Raw genomic sequence first — 13,174 nt, forward strand, 5'->3', positions numbered from 1 at the left:
CGGGCCGGGGAGCAAGCTCTTTTCCAAGCCCTTGGAGATCTTTTGCACAAGTTGAAACTAAAGTCCATAAAGTTCTTTCTCCTTTCTTTGGCAGTCAGACAACCACTGCAGGCCAAATCCCCAAGCAGCACTTCAGCTTGGGAATAGTTTCTTCAGGTTCCTCTCCTCAGCAGAGGTTTCATTTTGTAAGTCCAGAAGTGATCTAATTTCTTGGGATCAGGGTCCCAATATTTATACCCCAAAATCATTTGTTCTCTGAGAGGAGAGGGGCCTGTACCCAGTCCAAACCAGTTCTGAAACACTGTTTACCAGACTTCTCCTTTCTTTTCACAGTGCAGGGCAGGAACATCAAACGTCCCACAGGAGGTGGAGCCAGCATTGTGGAAGGCAAGTACAGTCCTGGAGCACTTTGTTTACAGGACTCCTTCTCTTCTTTCAGTGTGCAGGGCAGAGACATCGGACGCACCATAGGGGGTGGAGACAGCACTGTGGGGGGCATGCACAGTCCTATTCAGGTCCCAGGTGCAACTCCTCCCTCCCATCTAGATGCAGATCTTCCCATTCACCACTGGGCTGACTCATTCTGTCTCCTGGAATCCCCCAGCCCTGCCACTCAAACAAGGAATACACAACATCGCAGAGGCAGGCTTAAATGGTTAGGCAAGCAAATACCTACTTTCTAAAAGTGGTATTTGCAAACACAGAATATTAAAATAAACTTCACTAAAAGATGTATTTTATTATTCTGAGTCCAGGCATACTAAATTCGAATTTCTACCATGTTCTCTGAGTCTGCTAGGATTATAAAATGTAATAATTCTAACAGCCCATTCTGGGCTATGGAGAACAGGTAGCCTTGCAATAGTGAAAAACGAAAATGGCTGTAATTCACTATTAGGACATGCCACACACATCAGGGCATGTCCTACCTTATACTTACAATGAACCCTGCCCTTGGGCCTACCATAGGGGTGTCTGATATGAAGACAAGGGAAGGTTTAGGGACTGGCAAGTGGGTGCACTTGCCCAGTCAGCATGACAGTACCAGACTGCACGCAGGTTCTGCAATGGCAGAACTTAGACACATTTTACCAGGCCGCTTCTGTGGGTGGCACAACCAGTGCTGCAAGCCCACCAGCAGCATTTGGATTTACACACCCTAGGCACGCTCAGTGCACTGTACTAGGGTCTGACAAGTAAACCAAATAGTCAATCATGGAACCACTAATTCATACATCAATTTACAATAGGGAGAGCATATGCACTTTAGCACTGATCAGCAGTGGTAAAGTGCCCGAGTCATAAAATAGCCAACAACAGGTCAGGAAAAATATAGGTGGAAGGCAAACAGTTCAGGGATGACCCTGCAAAAAGGGGCAAGTCCAACAGGGGTCAACTTTAATTTAACTCTCTTGCATTCCCTGGACTCAACAGGTACTGGATATGTGACCAAACCCGATCTACGCAGGCGCTTCCATCCCTTTTGTGGTCCCTTCACCTCGGTGATGCCTGGCGCTCCAGATATGCGCTCAATAAGGGCTATACTTTCTATACTTCCCCCCACAGTACATGGTCACATATTGACCATTGGTATCTTACCACCGACTTGTTACTTGTGATTACTGATGTCGAGCATCTCCCCCGGACCTTATTGGACCAGTCTCCTGTACTCTTACCCTACACTTCCCCAACATTGAACCACCCTGTGCGACCTTTGCCCACAAACGCAATACTGGATGGCGTTTTTCAAGTGGAGGTTCGAGGCTCAATTGTGGAATACTTTGCTCTTAATACTGGTACCGTATCGCAACATTCCAGCCTGGGGGGCTTTTAAAGCTGATATCAGGGGAATCTGCATTGCCAAGCACTCTGGAGTACTCTGCTCCATACATGGGGAACTAGCGGCTATTGAACAAATGTAGTAACCCACCTACCTATCTAAAGAATATACAATTATGTGATCTGCATATTGCTCGATGTGCTTTGCAGTAAGCACATTACACCTAAATGATACTGTGAGACAAAACTTTGATTAGAAAAATCACTGATCTCAGCAAGTGCATTTGCCACCATTATCTTCCCATTATTTTAAATTGCTGGACACAAAAAGATGTCGGCAGCATGGGCCTCAATACTACAATAATTTTAAATGTGGCCTTTTTGTGACTAATTTAGTAAGCCAGAAAGGATTTACTTTCCCGTCTGTCACTGTTGCCAATTTACTTGTTGCACAGTTACCTTTTTTAAAAAAAATAAAAACTTTTAGCTTAAATTAACTGTCAGACAGCTCTTTTTATGACTCCCCAGTGACGTCATCCCCTTCCCACTGTCATACCTAGACCTCTAATTTATGTGTGCTTGTAGTACATCTTTTTCAAACCCAGCACCGATTGTAACACGGGTACGGAGAAAACACGTGCTGTGCCGAGCCATTAATGTGCTTGACAGTACAGAATTGAAAAAGAAAAAAGAGAAAATTGCTGGGGGTACGTTTTTTAGAAACCCACATAAATCTAAATAGGTGCTTTTCACACACCTATAGGAGTTTGTATACAATACGTAACCCTGCCTTTGTGTTACGCAAGTAGTCCTCTCTCACTACAACCCTGTTATTATTCTACATTAAGGAGGGACGTCCATGGTTTTGGAGGTGGGTCTTGCAGAGGCGTGCCCCTGAGTATTCGGTCTTCTGGAAGAGCATAGAGCGATGGCGGCGATTGACACAGACTCCGCCCACTCCACACAACTAAACCACGGTACCTGCACTTTCAGCTGGGGAGTAGGTTGTCCATTATTGGACGCTGCTGGTTGTATGCTGACGGGCTTCTTCAACAGCCAATAGTAAAGCCGTAGCTGTCTGTCCTCCCCCAATAGGCGCATGCAGGCGGAGTCGCCTCTCGGAAGCGGGTGGGCTGTGCCTGACCTGGCTGCTCGTTTGGCATCGCCGAGCTATCGAGCGAGAACATTCTTGAGGTGAGTGCGATTAAGCGGCTGCTCGCGCCGTTTTGACGAATCAGAAGACGTCTTTATTTCGACCTTAATGTTTTAATCAGTGCTAACCAGTAAATATGGAGCTCAGATGTGTCTTTCGCTGTGATTTGCACGAATAACTATGTTGTCGTTTTTGTATTGACCTTTAATTAATTAATTAACTTGTTTTCCCCTCTTTCCAGATTCCCTGGCTCGAGGGCATCTCATCCGCCGAAGGATTATCAACACGTGCTGGATCAGAAGGCTTGAACATCCCATACGGCACGGTGGTGTGCCGCTCCTAACCAAGTCTTTTTTAAAACGCCACACAACTCAACCCTTCAGTTCATCACACTCCAGGGCGAGCAGTGTTGTGTTTATGTCTTTATTTGACGAAAACGGTGAGTGCTGATTTGGCGCGCCAGATGGGCCAAAGCGCGGGGCAATGGGCAGCTGTTTTGGGGATGCCAGGACGCGGGCGCCATTTTCCCCTCCGGACTCTCCTGCGGCACTCACAGCTGCACGGCAGCTACACCGCTCTTAGGACGCCAGTGACGCGTCCTTTTGGGGGAAATGGCGGCTGCGCAATATGGCGGCCGCGCGCGTTCCTCGTGACGGGGTGTGTACGCTGTGACGCACTTATCCGTGCTTCGACCACAAGCGACCCTCTCCTCCCACTTTCCGGTTACAATTTCCGTGTTGAGCACACGAGAAACTCCATACTGGTCGGAAGAGGCATAACAAGGACATGGTGTTTGAGGTCTGGGCTCTGGATGGTCACCGCACAGTGGATTGTAACCAACGCCTCGTCACCGACGTGGTAAACCGTGTGTTTAGCGGGACTACGGCGAATCCGATTTATGTCGGGTGGGCCGGGTTGTGTATAACCGTGGTGCGCATGCGCGTTGAAGAATTTCTTTTAATTGCTGCAGCGATGACTCACTAGTGATTGGGAGCGCGTGCAACCTGGGGGAACTCTGGGAGGGGGGAAGGCGAAGCTCTGCGTTCATGCGGCGGTAAGGAGGGAGCGGGTTCAAGGCTGCCAGGGGTCCCAGTGTGCTAGGGCATCAAAAGTTCGGCGTGGTATTTATCGATGAGCTGTACGAGAACCGTCAACGCACTCTCGTTCACTGCATTTTTTAAGTAGAAACGGCATTCCAGCCGAAGCTGTGATGACATGTGGGTGTTGTTCGGATGATGTCTCATCACCGAGGCACGTCATATACTCCCGAGCGCAACGTGCTGTGGTCGTAACAGAAACGTCTCGTCCGTGATCTGCTCTTGTGATTGCACGCTTCTATTTTTGGCTGCTTCAGATGCAGGGGAGTCGGGCGAATCTTCATTTGGTTAGTTAGTATAGTTAATTAGAAGTCCTTGAAGCTGGCAGGAAACTTAAGCCACGTTCAGTGCATTTCTAAAAAGTAGCTAGTGGGACTTGTATACATCTGGAATCCAAGATGACCGTCCTTTCAGTGGTAGCTAATAGTGTTGCTGCTCGTCTGCAGTGTTTCAGTTCCTCCGATGGGTTTTGTACAGATGGCAGGCACTAGGATTTATTTATCTATTTAATGCATTTTTATATAGCTCGGACTTTACTCAAAGGTGTCAGAGCGCTGTACAATAGAACCAATTACGTTACATGAGAGAGATGTTACAAAATAGAACGTTACAAAAATAAACAGGAGACTAGAAGGAGTAGGGTAAAACCATAGAAGGCAAGAACACACTATCAAACAGCAAACAAGGGTGAGGAATGCACAGGAAAATATTACAAATTTACAATGAACGAACGGGTTATATACTAAGCACAGTAACAGTCAAGAGCCTACGTGTCAGTGGTGACAGTTGCATTGCATCATTTTTTAGGTGCGCTGAAAAGTGTTGTAGATGGAAGTGTTTTTTAAGGTTATGCCGAAATTACACGGGGCTTTTGGGTGATGTGCTGCATTGGGTGTCCCTGTCATGGATGTACCTTTATGAGGCAAAGCATGTCGGGTACCACTGCTTAGCAGCGCAACCAGTGTAACAGGAATTATTTCGTATATCGGTTGACTCTCCCCAATAACGCATTTGTTGAAAAACACACCTTATATAACCCTTTCTCAGTCGAGCTCGTCAATTGAACTTGTTTCTGGTTTAAAAAAGAAACCCTGCATAACAGACGGAATCTTTTTATTTAACCTAAGTGGACTGCGACCCAGGGACGTCGTGTGATTTTAAACCCTGGGTGGTAGTAGTATTTAAACAGCATAGATGTAACCTATCCCTACAGCAACATTTCTCGATTGGAGATAAACAGGACCCCGTCGTCAGCGCAAAGACTCCTTTTGGTGTCCGCTGGTGTTAATCGACTGAATTGGCTTTGCACCTAATCGTGAATGCCACTAGATGCTCCTTGGTGAACAGTTGTTGCAGTCTTGGGAAATGTTACTACCTGTAGTTGCTCTAGAAAGTATGCATTTCGTCATGGTTGCACCAGTTCAAGGTGGTGAATTTAGTTCCGAGTGTAGTCCAATATTACTAGCAAAAGGTGGACTTGTATCGATCCTACGGTCGTTAACCTGTATTATGGGCCACACTTTTCATATGAAACCCACATGAAGCAGTTTGGAAGTCGAATTACATTTTTCATACCCCGTACATGAGTTTACTGCAGCTTGCCATAACTGTAGGCTTGATTAAGTGTTGATGCTGCAACTAGTGTTCTGGCAACCTTAAGCTCGTCAATGCAAAACAAATACCATGGCGTTGCATGTTGTGCACAAAAAGGAACACAGTGCACTACCAAGTGTTAAAAAAAGCATACAGGTTAATGTTGAGAAGTAGCCAAGTGTTAGGCTGAGATCCCTTTTCTTACAGGAATAGGCTGCTTCTCTGGAGAAAGTTACTTCCTAGAGGAACAAGGCCACAGTGAGGCCAATTACATTGTTCTCTCTCATACATCGTATTACGAAAGAGACTGCATCACTTTAAGCAGAAAGATCAATAAATGCACGACCATCTTGGTTAATATTAATCTAATTTAATATCCAGTTTCTATTATGTTGTCCACTGGAAACGGCATTTGACGCCCAAAACCCTAACATCATCTCAGGTTAAAGGGGGACCCGTGTATAAATCTTTATTACTAATGTTGGCGTATATTGGCTATTTAACCACTGTGCAGGCTTTTTGCTTTCTTTCTTAGATGGATATTTCTTTGACCGGTCACACCTTTATGAAGGTAGACTATAACTTTTGCCTGTTTTGTAGGATTGTTTGCCCCTTTCGTATTACAAGTAAAAAGTATATTGCAGATAAAAGGGGTTCTAGCTAATCTGGAAGTCAAATAACATTTGAGTCTTGAACCAAGCAGCATCCGGTTTCCGTCCAGTTCTGAATATTTGGGCTTTTGCTTCAGCAACATCGCGGGAATCCTGTCGGCTGAATGATTTAGGGTCATAGTGGTATCCGGCAACTGTTGGAATGTCGTAGTTATGTCTGTTGTACCTTTTTTTTTTTTTTTCAGGCCCATGGCTCGAAAGTATATTCTGGCTTTAATCATGCCAGTTGCATGACCCTCTTTAGCAGCGAAGGTCCTCCAGGAAGGGTTTTGCTGTTGTCGCTGTCTGAGCGAGATTAGCTTACTCTGCGATGTTCATCATATTTATCTGAACATAACGGAGAGGAGGTGTAGCAAAGACTGCTTCATATCTTTTCCTTCTCCCTCCATTGCTCGTATCCTTGCTTCTCTTTAGCATGGCCCAATTATTGCTTCCTTGTCTAGTGTCCTTTTCTCCTTTTAGTTGCAGCAATCCATGTGTTTGCAGGCACTCTCCCCAGCGAACTCCATGTTATTGCTTTCCCTATCTTTTGTTGCTTACTTTGTCCTCCCCATTATCCCGCCCCGCTGTTGCTTCACTCTCCTGCCACAAAATACTCCTTGGCAGAGCCAATAGGTCTTGCAAAAAGTGAGCGCCATGGGTGTTAATGTATTTTAGCCATATTGTACATCAGCAAAGCTACTATGCCCCCCCCCTTTTCCTAATCCACATCACAGAAGCCTCACAAGCTCTGTAGTTGCTTTTCTGTTCTCAACACACTTTATAGTGCGCTTAATTGCTTTCACTGATGTTAATGGTACATCTTGTAACAACATAATTGGACACAGTCTTTGGAAACGTTTGTATTTGCTGTATTCCTTTCTTGGCAATTCTTGTTTTGGCCCTATGATGGGCCTCAAGCCACCTGTATTTTTTCTTAAATAGAATATTTTCCAAAGGTATCTGGCATTGCAGTGCTTTGTGCGACTGAAAACCATGGTAGTCACGTATCCCCACTTCTAAATGCAGAAACTGCTCCATGTGATGTTTTTGCACATCTTTGTTACAGTAACACATAGTCTTAGTTTGCCTGTTACCTCAAAACATCAGTGCTATTTTTGGTCGATATCATTTTCACATAGTTCCACAATTGAATGTCCTTGACTTGTTTCCTGTTCTTGGACCGGCCTGAATTTCAACTAGGAAAGCAAGTGCGCTTCTTTTTAGGTGGATATGCACATGTGATGAGGCAACTCCCAAACCTCACATTGGAAAATAGCCAGTGTCCCTCACATTGGAAAACAGTGTCCCTCACATTGGAAAAGAGCCAGTGGGTGAAGTAAGCATTTATTTCCCATGAGGTTGTTCGACAGCTAAAACAGTCTCCTACAGACCTACAAAAGTTAATTGCTGAAAGTTGTGAGAAGTTGGCCTGATATGCAGTGCTCACTATTCTAGTGATCACTATGTATCGGTCCAAACAACCCTTATTGATGATTGGTTGTAAGTCAACCTTATAGACCAGCTATCCTAGTAGCATGGATACGAGCAGTCTAAGGCTAAGACTCTAGAGGGCGTGTCAAGCCAGCTGTTTTACCATCACATTACCCCTTGGACACCACACAAGTTGATATAAAAAATAAAGTTTATTTATAACAAGACTACCCTGGCTCTTTATGAGACAGGGAGCTAAGCACACCACAAAACTCTTAAAGAAACACTGAAAGTCGCACAATTTACACAGATGCCCGAGGGGCACGAAAAACCATATACTATGAAAATGGAATGCGAAATTACTAGCAGGTAAGTAATACTTTTCTAGACTGTGGAAACGCTAGGCCTACAATGCTGAACCCTTGGATTAGAAGCAGGAGGCCTAGGGACGCCGTGTGCAGAGTGGGAACTCTCACGCGTAATGCGGGAACAAGTCTAGGAATGCTAGCAGTTGCAAAGTTACTGTTCTCGGGCGAACCCGACTAGGTGGGACGAAAACGGGAGTGGATCCGAACACTTAGAGTGTTGGACTATGCTGGAGCACCGGGGTACTCAGTTTACCTAGCCCAGGGGCTGCGGCTGCATAGGGTTCAAGTTGCGTCGGAAACCCTCGTTGACGGACCAGGAGCCTGAAGAAAGGAGTTGCTGGCAGGCGGCCAGTGAAGAGAGTTCGTGGAGATCCAAGCCTGGATCAGGGAAGAAGACCTGTAAGCAGAGGGGACCAAGTTCTGAATCACTAGCCAGTGATTAAGTGGTCACCAGGATGGCACCGGGCGAAGTCACCTCGACCAGGTGAGTGGGCGCTGCTGGGCTCTGCAGTCTCTCGGACCAGGAGGCGTTGTCGGCGACCAGGATGGAGGTGCGAGCTGTCCCACGAAGGTACTTGCTGTCTATGTCGCTGGACCCAGGATTGGGCAACAAGTCTTGGCAAATGCAAGGCCCACGCGGTGGACCTAAAATGGCGTCTTGAGTGGACCAGGAGGGTCCAGGGGGCTCCTCTTTTGGAGGGGAGCAAGGGCTAGTCTGGAGCAACCAGACCAGCAGTAGTTGTCGTCGTGGAGCGTCGTAAAAGGGCCACTAGCCAACGGGCAAGTGACCGGGACAACGCGGTGAGCAGCAAGGAGCAGAAGGGCCCCACGCAGATCTCGTGGATGCAGGGGGGCTGAACTTCGGTGCTGGAGCTGCTCAGGGTCGGGGCTTCTCTTACCCCAAAGCACTCAGTCGAGGGTCACTCGGTGGCCGTGCTGGACAAGCGTCGTGCAGTTCTGAAGATGGCCGGTCCCTCGAGGTCTCGTCGCACCCACGGATCACAGCTGGGCTGATGATGTAGGTTGAGGTCAGAGGTGCCAGGGAAGCCGGTTCTCGTCGTGCTGGAGCAGCCTTGATCCGAAGGAGAGACTGGCAACAAACCGCGATGCTTGGTTGGTGCCTGCTGCTGCAGGGTGACTACTCCTTAGTCACAAGGGAGAAAATCTTGAAGAGTCTTGAGTTCTTCGTGTAGAAGGTCGGTTCAGGATTCAAAGATTGATCTAATCTGGAAGGGGGCCTGCTCCTACCTTTATCTCGAAAAAGGGGGCTGGCACGCGACTAAGTCCTGCCCTATGGGTGGGACCAGGAGGGGGGTGGTTACACCCCTCTCCTTTGGCGGGCTTTCCCCAGCTCAGGGTCTGGTGTGCCCCTGGAACTGGTTCAAGCCGGCCTATGCACAGTGAGCACCGGGGTGCCACTTGCAGTCACCTTCCTCTAAAGCCCTGCCTACCTAGAATACACAAAACCCTGTCTGGGACGGTGCTGGCACCGCCCCTGGCAGGAAACCCTTTGTCCTTGCCTCCTGCTCTGGGAGGACTCCCAGCAGCAGGAGGGCAGACTTGTGTCTCGGTGGCAGCATCCATTTTGTGGAGCTAAGGCTCTGTCTGACTTAAACCGGGGTTATAGGTTACATACATGTCGTGTCCCTCTAGAAGGGTGGAATGCTAACCCCGTTAGAATTATTTACAACAAGGGGTGGTGATGGACAGAGTCTGTGAATTAAGCAGAGTACTCTCACCCAGTCAAGAGATCAGGGCTAGATCCAACACCGTTTTTTAGCTCATTGCACCATCCCAGTTTCAGAACCTGGCTGTATGCAAATTAGTCTGTCCCTGGCCCAGTGCATCATGGGAACAGGGCAGACCAGACTACAAAAGCCAATTCTTACACTGGGAAGGAAACAAGCTTCCGGGGACCGGTTTCTGCCATTTCAGGCGTCTTCGGCCCGGCTTGCTTGAATCCTGATGGTGCAATGAGCAAGGGACTCACATCTGAGTATACCCTTCCACGCTTAGGGTGGACAAAATTATTTACAACAAGGGGTGGTGATGGACAGAGTCTCTGAATTAAGCAGAGTACTCTCACCCAGTCAAGAGATCAGGGCTAGATCCAACACCGTTTTTTAGCTCATTGCACCATCCCAGTTTCAGAACCTGGCTGTATGCAAATTAGTCTGTCCCTGGCCCAGTGCATCATGGGAACAGGGCAGACCAGACTACAAAAGCCAATTCTTACACTGGGAAGGAAACAAGCTTCCGGGGACCGTTAGAATTGGCGAGGGGTTAGTATTCCAATTCGTATGACACCTTACTCGACATGTTTTGATAAAGCGATACCAGAGTTGGCATATAACCGCGAGGATTATAATGCACTTAAGAGTATATGGTATGCGATATCATGGAAACTGCTAAGGGATAGATCCCGAAAGCCGCAGACAGGCTCAGCTCATGCCAGAGCACCATCTCACACGATTCCAAGCACTCTGCCTTCAGGATTGTCAAGGCCTGCCATAGGAGTGACTGATAGGAGATCTGTGTGCCCATTTAGGTTTAGATATAGGAATACTAAATCTAAAGCAAAGGGTGATTACACCACCTTGCCCCAGCTGTCGTGCAGCCAGTTGTGTCAGATTTGGATGGCCAGCCAGGGGTGGCATAATACATGCTGCAGCTCCTGGTAGGCCCTGGGTACACCCATGCCCTGGGTACCTAAGGTACACTGTACAGGGACTGATAAGGTGCCTCAGTATCCAATTAGATATGTACCTAAGGTACACGGAATCCATTTTACAGAGAGAGCAGTAGGCCTGGGGTCCTGAATAGCAGGGCCCTAGGTCATCTAAGTCAGAAAACCAGCAAAACACCAGGCAAAAAGTTGGGGGCAACCATAGTCAGGGATCTACCTTCCTACAAAAGTTCTCTGGGCTCACAAACTTCTGGCAGAATTGAAACCCTTGCAACCCACCTAGCTTTAACAGACACGAGGCGAGGGCAGTTATTTGATGTAATAGTAGACCTGCTTTGAAAATGCTGTGAACTACCATAATAACATACTCTTAACAATTATCGGTGCTCTTTTGGAGCTCTTTTCTAACGGCAATTGTTTGTAAATATCACAACCTTGACCTCGTCCTTCCAAATGTTTCTATTGGGCTGTGTCCAAGATATTGATATAGGGGGGAAGGGGGCAAGTCCCAACAGGCAACTTGACAAGGCGTGCACAACTATAAAGAAGTATATTGGCAACTTAACAATAGCACAAGTAACAATTATTAAATTAATCACATTTGTTCCTTTGATTCACATATTTGTTATAGGTAATATTTTTTCAGTGGTCAAATACAATCGTACAAACTCTCACTTATATATATATATATATATATATATATATATATATAATTTTTTATTTTCTGGGAGCTGTAGGATGACCAACACTACAGCAGGTGAGCGTCCACACGGCAGGGGAGGTGCTTCCCATCGAGTGTGGGAGGTCTGCAGAGGCATTTAAAGCGGAGAGGTGGGACTGTTATGCGGGGCAGCAGGGGCATCTGAAGAAGTGTGTCGAAATGCATCATGCCTTACCTGCTTGCTTGTCCAATTAAAGGCGTTTCCGGAATTCCCTGTGTGGCCTCTTCCTACAGTTCGTGTATGTATGTATATAATATATATTTTCCAAATCATTACAATCCATAAACTAGAAAACCACATTCAAAGGTTGTGCCCAACGCATTTCAGGACCCCAAGTCCCTTCATCAGGGGCAAATTGCAGACACGCAAAGTTGTTTGAGACGAGTCTGCCTCGTACTAACATCTTGTGTTGGAATAACGCGTTTTTACGTAGAGACCTGCGAGTTCCTCAAGCGGTACGAGGCTGCATTGTATGCCGTCTTGATTGTTTTGAACCATACAGTGGCGTTATAGGTCGCCGTTTACACATGTACATACCCCACCCCACCTATACCTACAACATACCCCACCCCACCTATACCTACAACTATGCTGTACCTAATGGCCTTTTATTCACTCTCCTGGTGTTATTTTTATGCCTTGTAAAGCGCTCTGATATCTGCAAAGATCTTGTTCGCGCTATATAAAACTTTCAAAATAAATAAATACCTTTTTAGGTCTTATCTACGCAGCGCGTATGCACTGCATAGGAGGAGACCTTTAGTAATCGATTCCGTTTGGCCCAAAAATGTGCAGACCTTGCATTGCTTTCAATGGCAACATGTGCACTTTGGGCGATTCCCTTGCGGGAGCGAACTTTGAAACCATCTGTTTGTAATTAACAGTTCCTGCTCGCTCCTGCAATGGAAACAGGCGCAGGCCCCCTCCTCTCCCCACCCCCTCGCGAGACGTGAGCGCGCTTGTTTTTCTTGTGAGCAAACGGGGATTAAACAGCCCAGTGGGTGAGAGGGGAGAGAGAGCCTTTCTTATGCCACGACAAACTGGCAAAAGGTTCTGTTTGCCTTCAACAGTTAAACATGTCTGAGAAGAAGATGAAAGGTAAAATGGCGTCCGCACACCCAGCGCTTAGACGTCTGTGCACTCTGTGTTGAAGAAGCGCAGCACGTGCCGCAGGTGAGGCCCCGCGGGTACCACCAGTGCTCCTACGCACAAGCGCCTTAGCACCTCGTCGCGGGTAATAAAAGGCACTATAAAAACGCAATTACAATACACAGCACAACTGCAATTTTGCAAACCATTTTAATAAAGGCAAATCTTACTCGCGTGACCATCCTAAAATATTTCAGTGGCTTACAGTGAAATGTTGAGTGACAGCTGTCACGGCTCGCTTGGATGGAGGGCGCCACTCATTTGATAGCTGACCTATACAAAACTTACAAAACCCTCTGCACCACAGTGCCCATCAGCACCCTGTTACTCCCTGGGACAGACTTGAGAGAAGCCACACGTGCGCCAGAAACCATCAGTCTGGCGGCTCATCTGCGAAGATGGGAGGAGCGTCGCCCTACTGAACAATAGGAAAAATAAAATAATAATAAGCGTTATCATTTTCCTATTGCAGTCAGTGGCTCCTGGGGCAGGGCTGGCCACAGCAGGGGGAGGATAGGTTTACACTCCCTAAGTGCACGCGAC

General features: G+C 47.0%; 1 protein-coding gene across 2 annotated transcripts in view; it reads left to right on the forward strand.

The window, feature by feature from the left end:
* Positions 1 to 2,770: 2,770 nt before the first annotated feature.
* EIF5 (eukaryotic translation initiation factor 5) overlaps positions 2,771 to 13,174 on the forward strand; it is a 121,185-nt gene continuing 110,781 nt past the window's right edge. The window contains exons 1-2 of one of the 2 annotated variants that reach the window (XM_078660237.1): positions 2,771 to 2,973; positions 3,174 to 3,371. The gene's annotated coding sequence lies outside the window, so the exon portion shown is untranslated. Of the gene's footprint in view, positions 2,974 to 3,173; positions 3,372 to 3,465; positions 3,791 to 13,174 lie in introns of those variants that run through there. The other variant, XM_078660238.1, reaches the window with a different exon arrangement.

Source organism: Lissotriton helveticus, chromosome 9 (assembly GCF_964261635.1).
Source record: "Lissotriton helveticus chromosome 9, aLisHel1.1, whole genome shotgun sequence".
In the NCBI taxonomy this organism is placed as follows: Eukaryota; Metazoa; Chordata; class Amphibia; order Caudata; family Salamandridae; genus Lissotriton; species Lissotriton helveticus.